Here is a 19,175-nt window from a genome sequence, read left to right as displayed (position 1 = left end):
CCATATCACACAGTGAATGCTGGGATTGATTTTGGGGGTAATTGCCTCAAAATATTAGGAATAAGGGGCCAAAAAAGGGGCAAAAAACAAGCATTTTTCTAGTTTCATGATAATAACTTGTGTGTAAGTGTATGGATCTTTCTGATATTGTACTACAAGGTTCCATATCACAAAGGGAAAGCTGGAATTGAGTTTGGGGGTAATTGCTTCAAATGTTTAGGAATAAGGGGCCAAAAAGGGGCAAAAAATAAGCATTTTTCTAGTTTCCAGACAATAACTTGTGTTCCAGTGTATGGATCTCTCTGAAATTGTACTGCAAGGTACCATACCACAAAGGGAAGGCTGGGATTGAGTTTTGGGGTGATGAATCATAAGGGGGTTCAAAAAATTTGGGGGGGGGATTTTTTTTTTTTTTCCTTTTTTTCTGTTTTTCCTTTTTTTTTTTCTTTTAAAATTTTCCATTTTAAGTTGGTTATTTCTGTTTTATATTTAAAAGCAAATAATAATGATATGGTAGGAGATACTCACCAAACAGGATGTGTAAATTATTATATAATAAGTATTGTGCAATAGCAAGAAATTTTCAATTGCACAGTATTGCACAATAGCAAGAAATCTTCAATTGCACAGTATTGCGCAATAGCAAGAACTCTTCAATTGCACAGTATTGTGCAATAGCAAGAAATATCCAATAGCACAATATTGCACAATAGCAAGAAATTGTCAATTGTACAGTATTGCGCAATAGCAAGAAATATTCAATTGCACAGTATTGTGCAAAAGAAGATACTTCGTATAAATTGCTTATTTCTTGACCAATTTCAATGGGGTTTTATTCTTGAATTCTTTGGGTTCTTTAATATGCTGATTCTAACCGTGTATTAAGTTTTTGGATTTTGGGCCCCGTTTTTAAATTGGTCCACATTGAGGTCCAAAGGGTCCAAAATTAAACTTTGTTTGATTTCATCAAAAATTGAAATATTGGGGTTCTTTGATATGCCGAATCTAGCCGTGTATTTAGATTCGTAATTTTTGGTTCCGTTTTCAAATTGGTCTACATTAAGGTCCAAAGGGTCCAAAATTTAACTCAGTTTGATTTTAACAAAAATTGAATTCTTAGGGTTCTTTGATATGCTGAATCTAAACATGTATTTAGATTTTTGATTATGGGCCCAGTTTTCAAGTTGGTCCAAATCGGGGTCCAAAATTAAACTTTGTTTGATTTCAACAAAAATTGAATATATGGGGTTCTTTAATATGCTGATTCTAACCGTGTATTAAGTTTTTTGGATTTTGGGCCCCGTTTTTAAATTGGTCCACATTGAGGTCCAAAGGGTCCAAAATTAAACTTTGTTTGATTTCATCAAAAATTGAAATATTGGGGTTCTTTGATATGCCGAATCTAACCGTGTATTTAGATTCTTAATTTTTAGTTCCGTTTTCAAATTGGTCTACATTAAGGTCCAAAGGGTCCAAAATTTAACTTAGTTTGATTTTAACAAAAATTGAATTCTTAGGGTTCTTTGATATGCTGAATCTAAACATGTATTTAGATTTTTGATTATGGGCCCAGTTTTCAAGTTGGTCCAAATCAGGGTCCAAAATTAAACTTTGTTTGATTTCAACAAAAATTGAATATATGGGGTTCTTTGATATGCTGAATCTAACCATGTATTTAGATTTTTGATTTTTGGGCCCCATTATCAACTTTGTCCACATTGAGGTGAAAAGGGTCCAAAATTAAACTTTGTTTGATTTCATCAAAAATTGAATTCTTGGGGTTCTTTGATATGCTGAATCTAACCATGTATTTAGATTTTGGATATTGGACCATAATAGGTGAATGTTCAATTTAAAATTTTAAGTTCTTAGACCACATTCATTCTGTGTCAGAAACCTATGCTGTGTCAAATATTTAATCACAATCCAAATTCAGAGCTGTATCAAGCTTGAATGTTGTGTCCATACTTGCCCAACTGTTCAGGGTTCGACCTCTGCGGTCGTATCAAGCTGCGCCCTGCGGAGCATTTTATTGATCTCTGGTGGAGAGTTGTCTCTTTGGCAATCGTACCACATCTTCTTATTTTTATATATACAGCTGGTTGAATTTCCAGTCAAAATGTTAAAAGGTTAAGGTCATGGTTACACAAATATTCATTTTACGAAATACTTTGGGTCCAGATGGAATCTCATCATGATAGCATGCTGGCTTTTATCATATAAATGTGATTTTAAGATTGGACACAAATTTGAATTTTAGGCATATAATAAAATAAAAGATGTGATTAGTTACAGAAAGTTCAGAACATCATTTGCATTTGCATTATTAACATTTGCTTTTTGGGTATTGATATCAACGTTTATTTCCCTTTCTCCTTTAATATACAAAGAACTCATTACATGGTTTCATTAAAGATCAAATACATGCCTCACGGGTGAACTATAAGATTTTCACCGCTTCTCCCCTGATTGTGAAGAAAGCTGCAAAACACAATTTTGTGAAATGTCTACAAGACATTTACTGTTTTCCCATTTAAGACTATACCAAAGAGACAATCGTGAGCATCGATAATGAGCCAATCAAAGTTGTTTTTGATGATTGTAAAAAATATTTTAAAGGATCAAATCGGTTATCTTATTTTTTATTTTGTTTCAAAGGCCTTAACCCCTTAAACGACTGAACTAGTTCAAGATTTACTTGGTCCTTGGTGTGTCTAGATTTTAGTTCATGAATTATTATTACAAAGAATTCTAACGCTACCAATTTTACTGCACCATATGTGCTTTTCAATAAATGTCCCTTGGGTGATGCTTGAGGCCAATATATTTTGAAAATCTAAAACTTATGAGCTTATATACACAAAAAGACAAAACTTATACCCAAAGCCAGACAAGGAACCAGAGTTTTGCATGAGGGAGGTATATTCCTAAAATAATTTCCAAAAGTGTGTTACTGTTACTAAAACCACAAATTTTAATAACACATTATCCATATTTTCATGCCAGTACCGAAGTACTGGCTTACGTTACCAGTGTCTGAGCAGAAAGTTGATGAACCAGGAGTATGTCAAAGAACGTCTCGTTATTTTTCTTAAAAAGTTCATCGGAAGGTACCAAGACCTTGTTGATAAATATTCCGTATCAAATTCACAAATAAAACACGATGGTCTTGAAGTATAGATTCTGGGTACTGACGTTGCTTATCATCTTAATAACGTGTTATAGTATTCTTGTATTTGTCTTTTTTGAATATTACTTTTACTGTTTAGTCTATTTTTTGGGTTATTCATTTGACGTGGCTCGGTACTTATACATCCCGTCATTGTGTCATTGTGCTATGGTAAATTTTTGTATTCTTGTCTTTCATTTTTGCTTATGTGCTTTGTCTATATGTCTTTTTGTGTTTATTTGTTACATATTTTTTTGTTTTCATAGTGATTAAGATTATAATACAATTTTGACTGTTGTACCCCTATTTTGACATTTTTACCTTTTATGTCTCTTTGTTTTGTTCACACATCATTGTCAATATAATGGAATTTTATGAGACTGTCATACAAATGAGAGGTTTAGCTAACTATAAAACCAGGTTTAATCCACCATTTTCTACATTAGAAAATGCCTGTACCAAGTCAGGAATATGACAGTTGTTATCCATTCGTTTGATGTGTTTGAGCTTTTGATTTTGCCATTTGATTAGGGACTTTCCGTTTTGAATTTTCACCGAAGTTCGGTATTTTTGTGATTTTACTTTTTACTGGGTTAGTGATAACCTCGGGAACTAACAGTCCATCAGCAAAGTTTTCGACTTTGTTGTAGTACAACATTAACGGTACAAATTATACTACACCAGATACGCATTTCGACAATGCATGTCTTCAGTAATGCCCGAAGCCAAAAACTTTCAATTTCAAAAGCTTATTAAAAAAATGAACAGCCTATAAACCAAAAATGACATAAAATATAAAAGCCCGACAAGGAATCAGAGCTTTGTATGTGGGAGATATATACCTTCATCTTAAATAATATCAAAAATTTTGCGACTGCAAATTTTAAAAACACAATATCCGTATTCTCATGCCAGTGCTGAAGTACTGGATACTGCATGGGCTAGTGATACTCTCGCGATCGGGAACTAACAATAAATGTCTCTTCCTTGATCATCAAGGCCAAAATATTTGAAAAACCAAACTTATTCAAAATGTGAAGAGATTATTAACCATTAGAGACAGATAGTATAGCTAAAGTCGGGAAATGAATCAAAGCTTTGCATGAGGGTGATATATTCCCTAATTCAAAATAATTTTAAAATTTTCACCATAAAAGTATTCAGCACTTCTGTGTTGACATGATATATAATTGATATGGTCATATTTATATATTAACTGTTTATAAAACTTTCAATTGTTCGAAATACTATGAAATTTCGACCCCAGAAATAGATCACCTTAGCTGTATTTGGCAAAACCTTTCGAATTTTGGGGTCCTCAAAGCTCTTCGGCATCGTACTTAATTTGGCTTTTTAACTTCGAGCGTTATTGATGAGTCTTGTAGACAAAACGCGCCTCTGTCGTACAAAATTATTAGCCTGGTATCTTTGATATGTTTTTTATAACAAAATATCCGTATTTGCATGATTTTCATGACATTACCAAAGTACTGGCTACTGGGATAGTGTTTCCATCGAGGACTAACAGTCCACCAGTAGAGGTATCGACCTAGTGTTAGTAAAAACATTAACGGTACCAATTTTACTGCACCAGATGCACATTTCGACAATGAATGAAGCCAAAATATTTGCAAAACCAAAAGTTTTTAAAACAATAACGAGGTTATAAAGCAAAAATGACCCCCCAAAAAAAATTGACAAGTCGGGCAAGGAATTAGAGCTTTGCACGAAGGAGATATATTATTTTATCTTAGATAATTTCCCAAATTTTGCAACAGCAAATTTTGAAAACACTTTATCCGTATTTTCATGCCAATACCGAAGTACTGGCTACTGGGCTTGACTGTGATTCCTTCCTGATAAAGGATTAACAGTCCACCAGCAGCGGTATTGACCCAGTGATAGTAATGACATTAACGGTACCAATTTTACTGCACCAGATGCGTTTCTCGAGAATAAATGAAGCCAAAATATTTTAAATCCAAAACGTGCTAAAAGTGAAGAGCTTATAAACCATAAGACACAAAGTATATACAAATTCGGGCAAGGAATCAGAGTTTTGCATGATGGTGATATATTCTTTAGTCAAAAATAATTTAGAATATTTTGTAACAGCATCGTACATGCCACACAGGCATTACCAGAGATGCATACAGAGAAGCGGCCAAAGCAAAGGCCGATATCGATTGGAGTTGTTCTAACTGCCTTATTGTGGACCAACCCTTACCAACTGAGCAACAACCTAGACCACTAAGTCTTGTAGCATACAGTGATTTCGAATCAGATCATGATATTGCCTCACAGAGACCGGCCATACCTGTAGCCCATTTCAACGACTCCGACACAGGTCCGGTGTTAAGCTCGCCAGATATACTTATTGGCAGACCAAAACTTTTCAGGGACAGTGACTCAGATTCAGATCATTATATTGTTAGACGCCGACCACCACCTAGAGTCATAACCGAAGACAACTCTGACTCGGACCATGCTGCAGACGATACATTTGACATTAACAATCGCTCGTTTGTTATTCCGGTCCCAGTCAACGAAGGGTCTCTGTCTGACAGCTCGGTTGACGACCCTGTGGAGGGCATTGATACAACTGCCACAATTACTTACAAGATATTAGACCAAGGTACCAAACGTGGTAAACATAAGCTTTATTCTAGTGATGGTTTTTCTTTCACTGTTAAAAGGCAGCAAAATGAAAAGACCTGGTGGTGGTGTAGTGTAAGAGGTAAAAATAACAGGTGTCCAGCAGCGGTTAGCCAAATAAGTGACAAATTCGTTCCAGGCAAAGTACCACATAATCATCCTTCTACACCTGGTTCAGTGGTTGCGGCCACAATTTCATCAACTGTCAAGGCACAAGCGGCATTACCAGCCCATGCTTTTACTAGATCATCAGAGATTGTGAAGACAATTCTAGCAACACATGCTAATGTAAACCTGCCGGAGGCAAGTCGTCCTGCCATCACTAATTTAAAAAGACAATGTAATCGTAGACGTCAAAAAGATCGTCCTCCTGAGCCAAAACACCTAGATTTCGATCTTGCAGAATACTACCTGCCGGACAACTTCCTGAAAGCTGATATCAAAAAGAATGGTCAAAGATATATAGTCTTAGCCACAGATCAGTAACTACAATTACTGTCTAAGTCCAAATGTTGGTATATGGACGGCACTTTCAAAGTGGTAAAGGTACCATTCAAGCAGCTATTTACCATCAACTGCTTCCTAAACAGTGGGACAGAAACCAAACAGGTACCAGCCCGGGTTAAAAAAGGAGGAGGGTTATGCAATTGCATGTAAAAGTGAAAAAAAAAGGAGAAAATAATATTTTTTTCAGGTCCTGTGCCATAGGTCGTGTGCCATTAATCTACTTAATCACTTTACACCTACTGTAATTACTTTTTCACTAGTTCAGTAGCCAGTACTTTGATATTGGCAAGAAAATACAAAATTAATGTCTTTTCAAAATTTGCTGTTGCAAAATTTTGGAAATAATTTCAGATAAAGGAATATATCTGCCTCATGCAAATATCTGATTCATTGCCTGAATTTGTCCAAATGTTCAGTCATTTTTGGTTTACATGCTCTTCATCTTTCCAATAAGTTTTGGATTTTTAAAACTTTTGGCCCTAAACATCACGGAAGACATTTATTGTCGAAATGCGCATATCGTTCAGTAAAATTGGTACCGTGTATGGTATTACTACCATTGGGTCGGTACTTCTGAAATTATATATGCTCGGATGAGTACATGCGAAGATCTAATTCTTTGTGAAATCTAAGTTTAAGGGTCACTTAAGGTTTAATAAGATGTTTTATGCATACTGGCCCTGGTCTTTAAAAATCTTTTCTTGATTACTGAAGACTAAGAACGGCAATAATCTATAGCAAATAATTATTGTGCAGACATTCATTTGTCGGTTCTAAATGAGGTCTATATATGGAATTTGTCTCGCCTTGATGGAGTCAAAAAAGCGAGACTTATGTATGCTGTTTCCGACGGCGTCAACAATTTAATAGTTTGTGATTAGGTCAGTTTATGGGGAACACTAGTGGTAGGTCAATGCTATTTGGAATGCAGTTGTATTAGCATTGGAACATCTCATTTCCATGGAGATTATTTAGCCCCGTCTCCTCAATCGTGGTCTATTGACTTTGAACATTTTGCTTACTTTACATGTATCAGTTTGTGATAAGGTCAGTTTAAGAGGATCCACTGGTGGTAGGTCAATAATGTGTGTTATGTAGATGCATTAGCATTTGCACATCTCATTTCAATTGAGATTATCCCCCCCCCCCCCCCCCCCCCCCCCCCGCCCAAGTCATGGTCTATTGACTTTTAAACTTTTTGCATACTTTACATGTATTAGTTTGTGATTATGTCAGTTTAAGAGTTTAAGGGGAACCACGAGTTGAAGGTCAATAATATTTGGTATGCAGATTAGCATTGACACATCTCATTTCCATGGAAATTATTTGGCTTCGCCTCCTCAGTAATGGTCTATTGACTGAAATTTTTGCACAGTTTATATTTTAAGTTTGTGATTAGATCAGTTTTAGATGAACCACTAATTTTAAGTCAATGGTATTTGGTGTGCAGATGTATTAGCATTTGCAAGTCTCTTTTCCATGGTGGTTATATGGCTCCACCCCTCAGCATGGTTCATTAACTTTGAAACTGTTACATTTACAAATTAAAGTTTGTGTTTAGGTTATTGTAAAGGGAACCACTTATGATAAGTCAATGGTAGTTGGTATGGTTCCACCGGGTCGATACCACTGATAGTGGACTGTTAGTCCCGATCGCGAGGGAATCACTAGCTCAGTAGCCAGTACTTTAATATCGGCAAGGAAATACAAATAAGTCTTTTCAAAATTTGCTGTTGCCAAATTTTGGAAATACTTGCATATTCACTGCGCTAAACATCATATGTTTTTAGATGTATGGTGTACCATTTGGTTCAAAAGGTATTTTTATCGATTAACCGCTATTTTTATCTGTTAACCGCTATTTATATGTCGGTTTACCGCTTTTTATTGGTTAACCACTATGTTTATCGGATAATCGCTATTTATATATCGGTTAACCGTTATTTTTATCGGTTAACCGCTATTTTTAATTGTTTATCACTTCCAATTTATCCTCTATGCACAAAACAACTTATTATTTGAAATGAGTATAAGTGATTGATGGATGAAGTTTATCGCTTAACCTGTTAAAACAGTAATTTGGATTGCTTACTCCTCCCATATATCTATTGTTAGCCAATCATTCCCACCCTAGTTCTAGAATTGTTTGGAAAATTCCTACATGTTTCGAGTATTGAACACGTGGCAATTCTATAGCACATTACACTATTGCACGTCAGCAATCTTTATTTTATTTATGACAAAATGTATTGGTTTTGCATGAATTAAACACCACCAAGCATGGATTCATCTACCTCTCAGCTTCCCTTCTTCTCCCGCCCTCATCTCTTTTTTTATATTTACGCCAACATAATCACGCGGGAGACGCTTTCCCTGATAATAGAATTAAAAAAAAACGATGGTTACGTGGTCGAATTTACAATTTTTCCCACTTTATTCCTAAATAAATCCAGCTTAATTTTCATATCATAATTTACTTAATCGATTTATGAATTATTGTTTGTTTTGTACATTCTTTTTAAAAAACATTGGAAACAATATTATGCACTGGTTGTTTTTGGCTTTTCAAGCGTTTTGAACACTTCATCTGTGATTTGCGTAGCTGTGTGCTCATCTTGAATATTAGGGAGTTCGTGAGTTTGATCCTCGATCGATCAAACCAAATATGTACTTTGAAATTGATGTGTTCTTCATTTTCGCTATGTCCAATGATGTTATGAGAAAAATCAAAAATTTGGTTGCTCAGGGTAAGTAACTGGAGACTGTGATGCTGTGGACTATTAAATTGTCAGCCTGTAAAATGTTCTTGTACATATTCGTTCGACTTTATTGCCTTTAATATGCACATATTATTAGTCGCTGAACGTTCACCATATATCAATCATTCATTCATTCAACGTCTTCAACGTTTGCAATTTGAAGCTGAAATTTATATTACTAAATCAACTTAGATATGTTTTACATAATCCAGTATTTGTAACCATAAGCTTTGTTTAGAACAAGACAAACAAGTATTAGATACAAGATTTTTTTTTTCATTAGCTGGTATTGGCTTTGAACAAGCTGTCAGTAACTGAGAGTACTCTCAGATCTGTACTTAGTGTCTTTTTTGTTTTTGGGATGTATAAGTACCCGTCCACATCCACTCTGTGTTTTTGTTAGATGTATTTCTATTTGTATCCATCTGATGAGTTAAGCCTTTTTCAACTGATTTTTGTAGTTTGTTCTTATGTTGTACTGTTACACCACTGTCCCAGGTTAGGGGAGGGTAGAGCGCTCACAAACATGTTAACCCCACCACATTTTTTAAGTGATTGTTCCAAGTCAGGAGCCTGTGGTTCAGTGGTTGCAGTTGGTTCATGTCTGTCATATTTTTTTCGTAAACTGTTTTGTTATAAATTAGGACGTTAGTTTTCAAATTGAAATGTTTCAGATCTGTCATATTTTTTTCGTAAACTGTTTTGTTATAAATTAGGACGTTAGTTTTCAAATTGAAATGTTTCAGATTTTTCAAGTCGGGGCCCTTTTTAGCCGACCATACGGTATGGGTTTTTCTCATTGTTGAAGGCCGTACGGTTGCCTATAATTGCTTACATCCACTTCATTTGAACTTTGGTGGATAGCTGTCTCATTGGCAATCATACCACATCTCCTTATTTTTATATTCACACTTTGTTGTAATTTTCATTCACTTAAATGTATTTACTTTATAACAACAATAGTTACTGTATTTGCATTCTGGTACAGGATTATGTGAATGTTCACCTACGTCGCCAACGTCGCTAACATTTACGAAATCATTACTGTTTGCCAACGTCACCAACTTCGCCAACATGTACGAAATCATTACTGTTTGCCAACGTCGCCAACGTCGCCAACCTTTACGAAATCATTACTGTTCGCCAACGTCGCCAACCTTTACGAAATCCTTACTGTTCGCCAATGTCGCCAACGTTGCCAATCTTTACGAAACCAGTACTATTCGCCAACGTCGCCAACACTTACTGTTCGCCCAGTTCGCTTACTTTGCAAACATTTACGAATTCATTATACTGTTCGCCAACTTCGCCAACATTTATGAAATCATTACTGTTCGTCAAGTTCGCCACTGTTCGACAACATTTATGAAATAATTACAGTTTGCCAACTTCGCCAACCTTTACGAAATCATTACTGATTGCCAACTTCGCCAACATTATCGAAATCATTACTGTTCGCCAACTTCGCCAACCTTTACGAATTATTAGGGACCGTGCAATATTTATCAGGCAGGTGGGACTAGTGCTTAAACAATAGTTGGACAAACATATTTTTCATCCACTTCAGGCAAAGGGTCTCCACTTTTTCACCTTTGGTGACCATAGGACATGAAGATTTATTTAAACTAAAAATTGTAGCTTTTTCTTACCTATTAATTAAATCCCTAAATTTGACAGTAAAAAACCAAACAACCAAATACTTTTTTTCTGCATGAATGTCATAGGACATTTAGTTTTTACGGCTCAAATCAGTATATGACATTAACTGTGTTTTGTCATAACCAGAATTTGCACTGGTCCTACCTGCCTGATAAATATTGCACGGTCCCTTAATGTTTGCCAAGTTCGCCAACCTTTACAAAATCATTATTGTTCACCAAATTCACCAACATTATTTTATATGTAATGTTCACAAACTTAGCCAAGTTCGCCTACATTTATTTTTTTTATGTTCTATTCGCCAACTTCGTCAACATTAATTATTTGGCTTTCATGTCGATCCGGCCCCACGTCGATCCGGCCCAAGTCGATCCGTCCCACGTCGATCCGGCCCAACGTCGATCCGGCCCATATTTAAAGTCGATCCGTCCCAATAAAAAAATATATTTATAAGGAATAAAACTAAAGATATATATTAATTGTAATTCATAAATGTTTATGAATTTTATTATAATGTAAAAGGTGTGCGGTAAAAAAAAATTGGCCTTTGACAAATATTTTCTTCAGATGAGTTTAAAACAACTATGTTGATTATGTTTTCATTACAAGTTTTCAAGATTAATGGATATATATTATATATGTATACGTACTGCGTATGATAGTTACTGTATATGTTATTGTAGTGCTGCAAGTGTGACCCCTTTTATATTATGTTAGTGACAGTGTAACTGTTAGTGTAAATGATTTAAGAGTTATATATATTTATGTGAGTGTCAGAGATAGTGTGTTTGTTAGTGTGTATGAATTTATTGTTATATTATAGTAATGCTGATATTATATTTTAGAGAGTGAAAATGTGCATTCAGTGTAATCATTTTGTTATTATCTTGCAATAAAGAATAATGGATACTCATATAACTTGTTTTTTTTATCTACACACAACTATTCAAAATATTGTCAACTTTAAAAAAATATATTGACTATATTCGATATTACAAATAAAAAACATGTATTATAGAAGCCTTTAGCTGATGTTACCTTAAATAAAAATACAATTAATTATTATAACACATAACACCAAACAAAAGATCAAACTATAAAGACCTTGTTGATTACGTAACTTTAATCAATCAGGATTTGATTGAATTAAGTGATTACGAGTGGCATTACCTTAGTTCACATTCATTAGACAATTGTTGAATAAACAAACCAATTATAGACTAATGATTTGATTAAACAAGTCATTATGATGAGTTAAATTTTATAGGTTCCATTGGACTGTAAATATTTATTTAGCTATTCTGTGTGTGAATTAAATAAAATAAAAATCGCCATGACATTCAAAGTTATCATGGAAAATAACTTCATATTAAAATATGTTGAAGCTGCTTTACAAACAGACACAATCACACTCATTTTCGTATCGATGTAAAATAATTCTTTGACTGGTACTCCAATAACTTACCTGTTTTCATCCATCAACGATACTTTTTACAAATTCCATTTATACTGTTAAAATTTGTCACAAAATCCTCCAAAGTCAATATAGTTTATTCATATTTTATTATGGGGCCGGATCGACGTAGGGACGGATCGACGTGGGCCGGATCGACTTGGGGCCGGATCGGTTTGGGGACGGAACGACCGGATACCATTATTTGTAGCTACAAAACACAAAAGGTACAGGCCACAGACCACAATTAAATTCCCCTATTAGTTCTTTATAACGTTTTGTTTCATTAAAAAAATTGCACCTTGCATTTTTGTCAAATCTTTTGTGTGTATAATGTATAGTACTAGTCCAAAAATATATCCAAATTTCAGAAAGATTGAACCAATGACTCTTACAAATTTAGCCAATACACATCCATACCCCTATGGACAAGTCAAGAGATGTTCCGAAAACTGTAAATATCACCTTTTTGCACCTGGCCTAATCACTCTTTCCATATCAAAATCAGTTAAAATACAACATCCAAAAGATTATTTCATCTCTCTTCTTTTATTTCCACCCAAAAAAACCTAAGAAATGAGGGGAAAGAAAAAAAATTAAGAAAAAATACACTCTAATTAAAAGGAACTATATTCGTCGAAAATAGGTCGAAAAAAAATATTCCCTTGAATTTGACAGTTGTAGATAATTGATCCTTCATTTCATTGCAGTAAAACATTTCTTGGTCATAAACATATATATTGGGTATTTCAAAGCACCATTTTTTTTTTATTTAGGGTTTCTATAGAATATTTTGGAAACTTGAGGTTACATGGTTACTAAAGCTTGTACACAGGTTAAAAAAGGGGGAAAATTTGATTGGTTAACTTCCAGTGATGGTTATTTTCTTATATGCAATGAAATGTTATGTGAAATTTTTTCTATAGTACTGGACAGGATCAAACTTTACTCATGCCAAGTATTTCTTTATTTGAAACAAAGATAAATTCTGCACAATTTTTTGAAAAGTGCAAATTTAACAAAGACTAATAGGGGAAAATCAATGGTGGTATTACACCTTTAACTGTTCTAGAGTTATGCCCCTTTACAAATGGAAAAATTGCTGAATTTTTCATTTCCGTTCTCTAACTTAAGTTTGCCTCAACCAAATGTTATGAAACTTATACTCAATACTTATCGACACAAAACTCCGATCAAGTACAAATTTGGGTAGCGTCACTTATTCCGTTCTTCAGTTATGTCCCTTTATAACTTTATATGATATGCAAGCGGGGGCATCATCTGTGTCCCATGGACACATTCCCCATTTATTAGTCCCCTACCGACGAAGTCGAAGGGGACTTTAGGTTTGCCCACTGTCCGTCTGTCTGTCCGTCCGTCTGTCCATCCGTCAGTCCGGCAACTCAGTTTTCCACACTTTTTTTCTTCGTTCTTGAAGACATTGATTTGATATTTAGTATATAGTTTTATAATGACAAGTTATAGATCAAGTTCAAATTTTGTTCCGGTCTGATGATTTAGTCCAGAGTTATGGTCCATAAAAAAACTCCATAACTAATGTTAGAGTACTATGTTAAACCATATATCTGTACAAAGGGAGATAACTCATTTTTTAAAATTTGGTAAATTGTTTGAGGAATTTTGTGGCAGGTTTATATGTTATTTTGTATAAACTAATTTTCTGAATGCTACATGTATATATATATATATATTTTTTTATTAAGTGAAATCCTTAAATTAGATAATAATCTATTTTTATTAAAGTATATATTTCATTACATTACTTTGTGTAGATAAAAGTTGTTGACATTTTATAGATAAGTTACAAATCTATATTAGTTTGTGACAAATGAAAAAAAAAATATTTGGAACTATTAATTTTATTTGATTGTAATTCGAAAATAGATATACATTGTATTACATCATATCTAATGTTAGAGTGTTATAGGTTTTCCACACTTTTTTCATCTGGCTTGAAGATATTGATTGACAATTGGTATATAGTTTTATCATGACAAGTTACAGATCAAGTTCAAATTTTTGTTTCAGTCTGATAATTTTGTGCAGAGTTATGGTCCTTGGACTTGAAAAAATTCTCTCATATATTCAGTTTTCCACACTGTTTTTAGCCATGCTTTAAAATATTGACTTGATATTTTCTATTTGTTTACACCATGACAAGTTATAGAACAAGTTAGCATTTTGTTCCAGTATAATGAATTTTTACCCGATAGGGGACTATGTATTGCCATGCAATACTCTCAGAATGCTTGTCTTTTTTAGCCATGGCATTGTCAGTTTATTTTCGACTTATGAGTTTGAATGTCCCTTTGGTATCTTTCACCTCTCTTTTTTTCATCATGCTTGAAAATATTGATTTGATAATTGGTATATAGTTGTATCATGACAAGTTACAGATCAAGTTCGAATTTTGTTCCGGTCTGATGATTTTATGCAGAGTTATGGTCCTTGGACATAGAAAATTCACTAATAATCAGTTTTCTACACTTTTTTTTTCATCATGCTTGAAGATATTGACGATATTTGTTATAAAGTTAACACCATGACAAATTATAGAACAAGTTAGCATTTTGTTACAGTACAATGAAATTTTAACCTGTAGGGGACTATGTATTGCCATGCAATACTCTCAGAATGCTTGTTTAATTTAATTATTAAATTGAATTTTCTGTTATTATTGTCTATTAAATTTCAAATTCAGAGTAATAAACTATGACATCGTGTACATAACAATCATCCGTATTTAATTAAAGCGCACACTTGATCAAGTGTCTCCGTGAAGGGTAATAGAGTATTTGCCATGGGATAGAACAAATTGTCACCCTCGTATTAACCAATCAAAATCTGGCATTTTAACATGAAGTACAATAATACACAATACCCTTTCACACTTGGTAAAGATAAATATTACAATATATACTGTAACGTTCACCATTCACCATACACGTTTGAAATGGAAATTTAAAACATTCAGTGGAAATATTTTGTAAGGATTATAGATGAAGTTTGGGGGTACATAGTGACAAATATATTATTTGGGTTAAAGTTTCATGAAATCAAATCAAAACCCTGATGTCACTTGTGCTATATCGATATTTTTTAAGGCTTCGTCTCTTACATTTGATATCGCAAACATCATAGTACAGTAACATAGAGGTGAATATTCTTTATATCCTATCAATGTACATGTCAAGTAATGTATTAGAGATATATGCTAAGATATTCTGACGTGTGTAAATGTATTTCCACAGAATCGTTTTCATTTTGTTGTGAGCTCTTATTTATTTGTTTAAACTCTATGTGAACCTATTGCTTTTGATTAAGATTTTGTATATAATATAAATCCAAATGTTTTTATAAGATGTAACGTTTTAAACAGCATCTCATATTTTTATGATTTAAGTATGTGTTTTATGTTTTAGAAGTTGTTAATTTTTACAATATTTCTTATGTATGTGAATCGCTTTAATATAGTTTTACAAAACAATTTTATCTGTCGTTTAAAATTTCTTGAGGGAAACTTCATTTTAGTATACCATAAAATGATTTATATTTAGTAATATTAAATATCATATGTACAATTCTTTATGTTTCAATTATTTACATTTCTTCATAATGGTCCTTTAAAAAAAAATAGACTGAAAATATGAAAAAAAGAAGTGCAATTTGCTTTTTCCTTGCAATTACCATAGGTACACTTGTTGGAATTTAATGAAACCTATAGATGAAAGGACACAGTTGTATGTTGTACTGTTACACCGCCATCCCAGGTTAGGGGAGGGTTGGCGTTTTCAAACTAGATTATCCCCGGCACATTCTGTATGTGACTGTCCCAAGTCAGGAGCCTGTAATTCAGTGGTTGTCGTTTGTTGCTGTATATCATATTTGTTTTTCCTTCATTGTTTTGTACATAAATCAGGCCGTTAGTTTTCTCAATTGAATTGTTTTACATTTGTCATTAAGGGGCCTTTTATAGCTTACTATGCGGTATGGGTTTTGCTCATTGTTGAAGGCCGTAGTTGTTAACTTCTATGTCATTTTTATACGACCGCAAAAATTTTTGCGGTCGTATATTGGTATGACGTTGGCGTCGTCGTCGTCGTCGTCGTCTGGCGTCGTCCGGCGTCGTCCGAAGACACATTGGTTTTCGCACTCTAACTTTAGTTTAAGTGAATGGATCTCTATGAAATTTTACCATAAGGTTCAATACCACAAAAGGAAGTTTGGGATTGATTTTGGGGGTTATAGTACCAACAGTTAAGGAATTAGGGGCCAAAAAGGGGCCAAAAATAAGCATTTTTGTAACTTCCAGACATAACTTGTGTGTTAGTGTATGGATCTCTCTGACATTGTACTACAAGGTTCCATATCACACAGGAAATGCTGGGATTGATTTTGGGGGGTAATTGCCTCAAATCATTAGGAATTAGGGGCCAAAAAAGGGGCAAAAAACAAGCATTTTTCTAGTTTCATGACAATAACTTGTGTGTAAGTGTATGGATCTTTCTGAAATTGTACTACAAGGTTCCAAATCACAAAGGGAAAGCTGGAATTGAGTTTGGGGGTAATTGCCCAAAACGTTTAGGAATAAGGGGCCAAAAAGGGGCAAAAAATAAGCATTTTTCTAGTTTCCAGACAATAACTTGTGTTCAAGTGTATGGATCTCATTGAAATTGTACCACAAGGTTCCATATCACACAGTGAATGCTGGGATTGATTTTGGGGGTAATTGCCTCAAAATATTAGGAATAAGGGGCCAAAAAAGGGGCAAAAAACAAGCATTTTTCTAGTTTCATGATAATAACTTGTGTGTAAGTGTATGGATCTTTCTGATATTGTACTACAAGGTTCCATATCACAAAGGGAAAGCTGGAATTGAGTTTGGGGGTAATTGCTTCAAATGTTTAGGAATAAGGGGCCAAAAAGGGGCAAAAAATAAGCATTTTTCTAGTTTCCAGACAATAACTTGTGTTCAAGTGTATGGATCTCTCTGAAATTGTACTGCAAGGTACCATACCACAAAGGGAAGGCTGGGATTGAGTTTTGGGGTGATGAATCATAAGGGGGTTCAAAAAATTTGGGGGGGGGGATTTTTTTTTTTTTTTTCCTTTTTTTCTGTTTTTCCTTTTTTTTTTTTTTTTAAATTTTCCATTTTAAGTTGGTTATTTCTGTTTTATATTTAAAAGCAAATAATAATGATATGGTAGGAGATACTCACCAAACAGGATGTGTAAATTATTATATAATAAGTATTGTGCAATAGCAAGAAATTTTCAATTGCACAGTATTGCACAATAGCAAGAAATCTTCAATTGCACAGTATTGCGCAATAGCAAGAACTCTTCAATTGCACAGTATTGTGCAATAGCAAGAAATATCCAATAGCACAATATTGCACAATAGCAAGAAATTGTCAATTGTACAGTATTGCGCAATAGCAAGAAATATTCAATTGCACAGTATTGTGCAAAAGAAGATACTTCGTATAAATTGCTTATTTCTTGACCAATTTCAATGGGGTTTTATTCTTGAATTCTTTGGGTTCTTTAATATGCTGATTCTAACCGTGTATTAAGTTTTTGGATTTTGGGCCCCGTTTTTAAATTGGTCCACATTGAGGTCCAAAGGGTCCAAAATTAAACTTTGTTTGATTTCATCAAAAATTGAAATATTGGGGTTCTTTGATATGCCGAATCTAGCCGTGTATTTAGATTCGTAATTTTTGGTTCCGTTTTCAAATTGGTCTACATTAAGGTCCAAAGGGTCCAAAATTTAACTCAGTTTGATTTTAACAAAAATTGAATTCTTAGGGTTCTTTGATATGCTGAATCTAAACATGTATTTAGATTTTTGATTATGGGCCCAGTTTTCAAGTTGGTCCAAATCGGGGTCCAAAATTAAACTTTGTTTGATTTCAACAAAAATTGAATATATGGGGTTCTTTAATATGCTGATTCTAACCGTGTATTAAGTTTTTTGGATTTTGGGCCCCGTTTTTAAATTGGTCCACATTGAGGTCCAAAGGGTCCAAAATTAAACTTTGTTTGATTTCATCAAAAATTGAAATATTGGGGTTCTTTGATATGCCGAATCTAACCGTGTATTTAGATTCTTAATTTTTAGTTCCGTTTTCAAATTGGTCTACATTAAGGTCCAAAGGGTCCAAAATTTAACTTAGTTTGATTTTAACAAAAATTGAATTCTTAGGGTTCTTTGATATGCTGAATCTAAACATGTATTTAGATTTTTGATTATGGGCCCAGTTTTCAAGTTGGTCCAAATCAGGGTCCAAAATTAAACTTTGTTTGATTTCAACAAAAATTGAATATATGGGGTTCTTTGATATGCTGAATCTAACCATGTATTTAGATTTTTGATTTTTGGGCCCCATTATCAACTTTGTCCACATTGAGGTGAAAAGGGTCCAAAATTAAACTTTGTTTGATTTCATCAAAAATTGAATTCTTGGGGTTCTTTGATATGCTGAATCTAACCATGTATTTAGATTTTGGATATTGGACCATAATAGGTGAATGTTCAATTTAAAATTTTAAGTTCTTAGACCACATTCATTCTGTGTCAGAAACCTATGCTGTGTCAAATATTTAATCACAATCCAAATTCAGAGCTGTATCAAGCTTGAATGTTGTGTCCATACTTGCCCAACTGTTCAGGGTTCGACCTCTGCGGTCGTATCAAGCTGCGCCCTGCGGAGCATTTTATTGATCTCTATTGGAGAGTTGTCTCTTTGGCAATCGTACCACATCTTCTTATTTTTATATATACAGCTGGTTGAATTTCCAGTCAAAATGTTAAAAGGTTAAGGTCATGGTTACACAAATATTCATTTTACGAAATACTTTGGGTCCAGATGGAATCTCATCATGATAGCATGCTGGCTTTTATCATATAAATGTGATTTTAAGATTGGACACAAATTTGAATTTTAGGC

The 19,175-nt window shown here is 33.9% G+C and overlaps 1 long non-coding RNA gene across 2 annotated transcripts in view; it reads left to right on the top strand.

Annotated features, from left to right (window-relative positions):
- Positions 1-18,944, top strand: part of LOC127729534 (uncharacterized) — a 115,253-nt gene extending 96,309 nt beyond the window's left edge. The window contains exon 3 of one of the 2 annotated variants that reach the window (XR_007994675.1): positions 17,232-18,944. This is a non-coding gene — a long non-coding RNA (uncharacterized LOC127729534). Of the gene's footprint in view, positions 1-320; positions 2,030-17,231 lie in introns of those variants that run through there. The other variant, XR_007994674.1, reaches the window with a different exon arrangement.
- Positions 18,945-19,175: the final 231 nt, after the last annotated feature.

This window comes from Mytilus californianus, unplaced genomic scaffold (assembly GCF_021869535.1).
Source record: "Mytilus californianus isolate M0D057914Y unplaced genomic scaffold, xbMytCali1.0.p SCAF_2, whole genome shotgun sequence".
In the NCBI taxonomy this organism is placed as follows: Eukaryota; Metazoa; Mollusca; class Bivalvia; order Mytilida; family Mytilidae; genus Mytilus; species Mytilus californianus.
The sequence above is the reverse complement of the archived record's forward strand: the minus strand, read 5'-3'. Positions and strand labels throughout refer to the sequence as shown.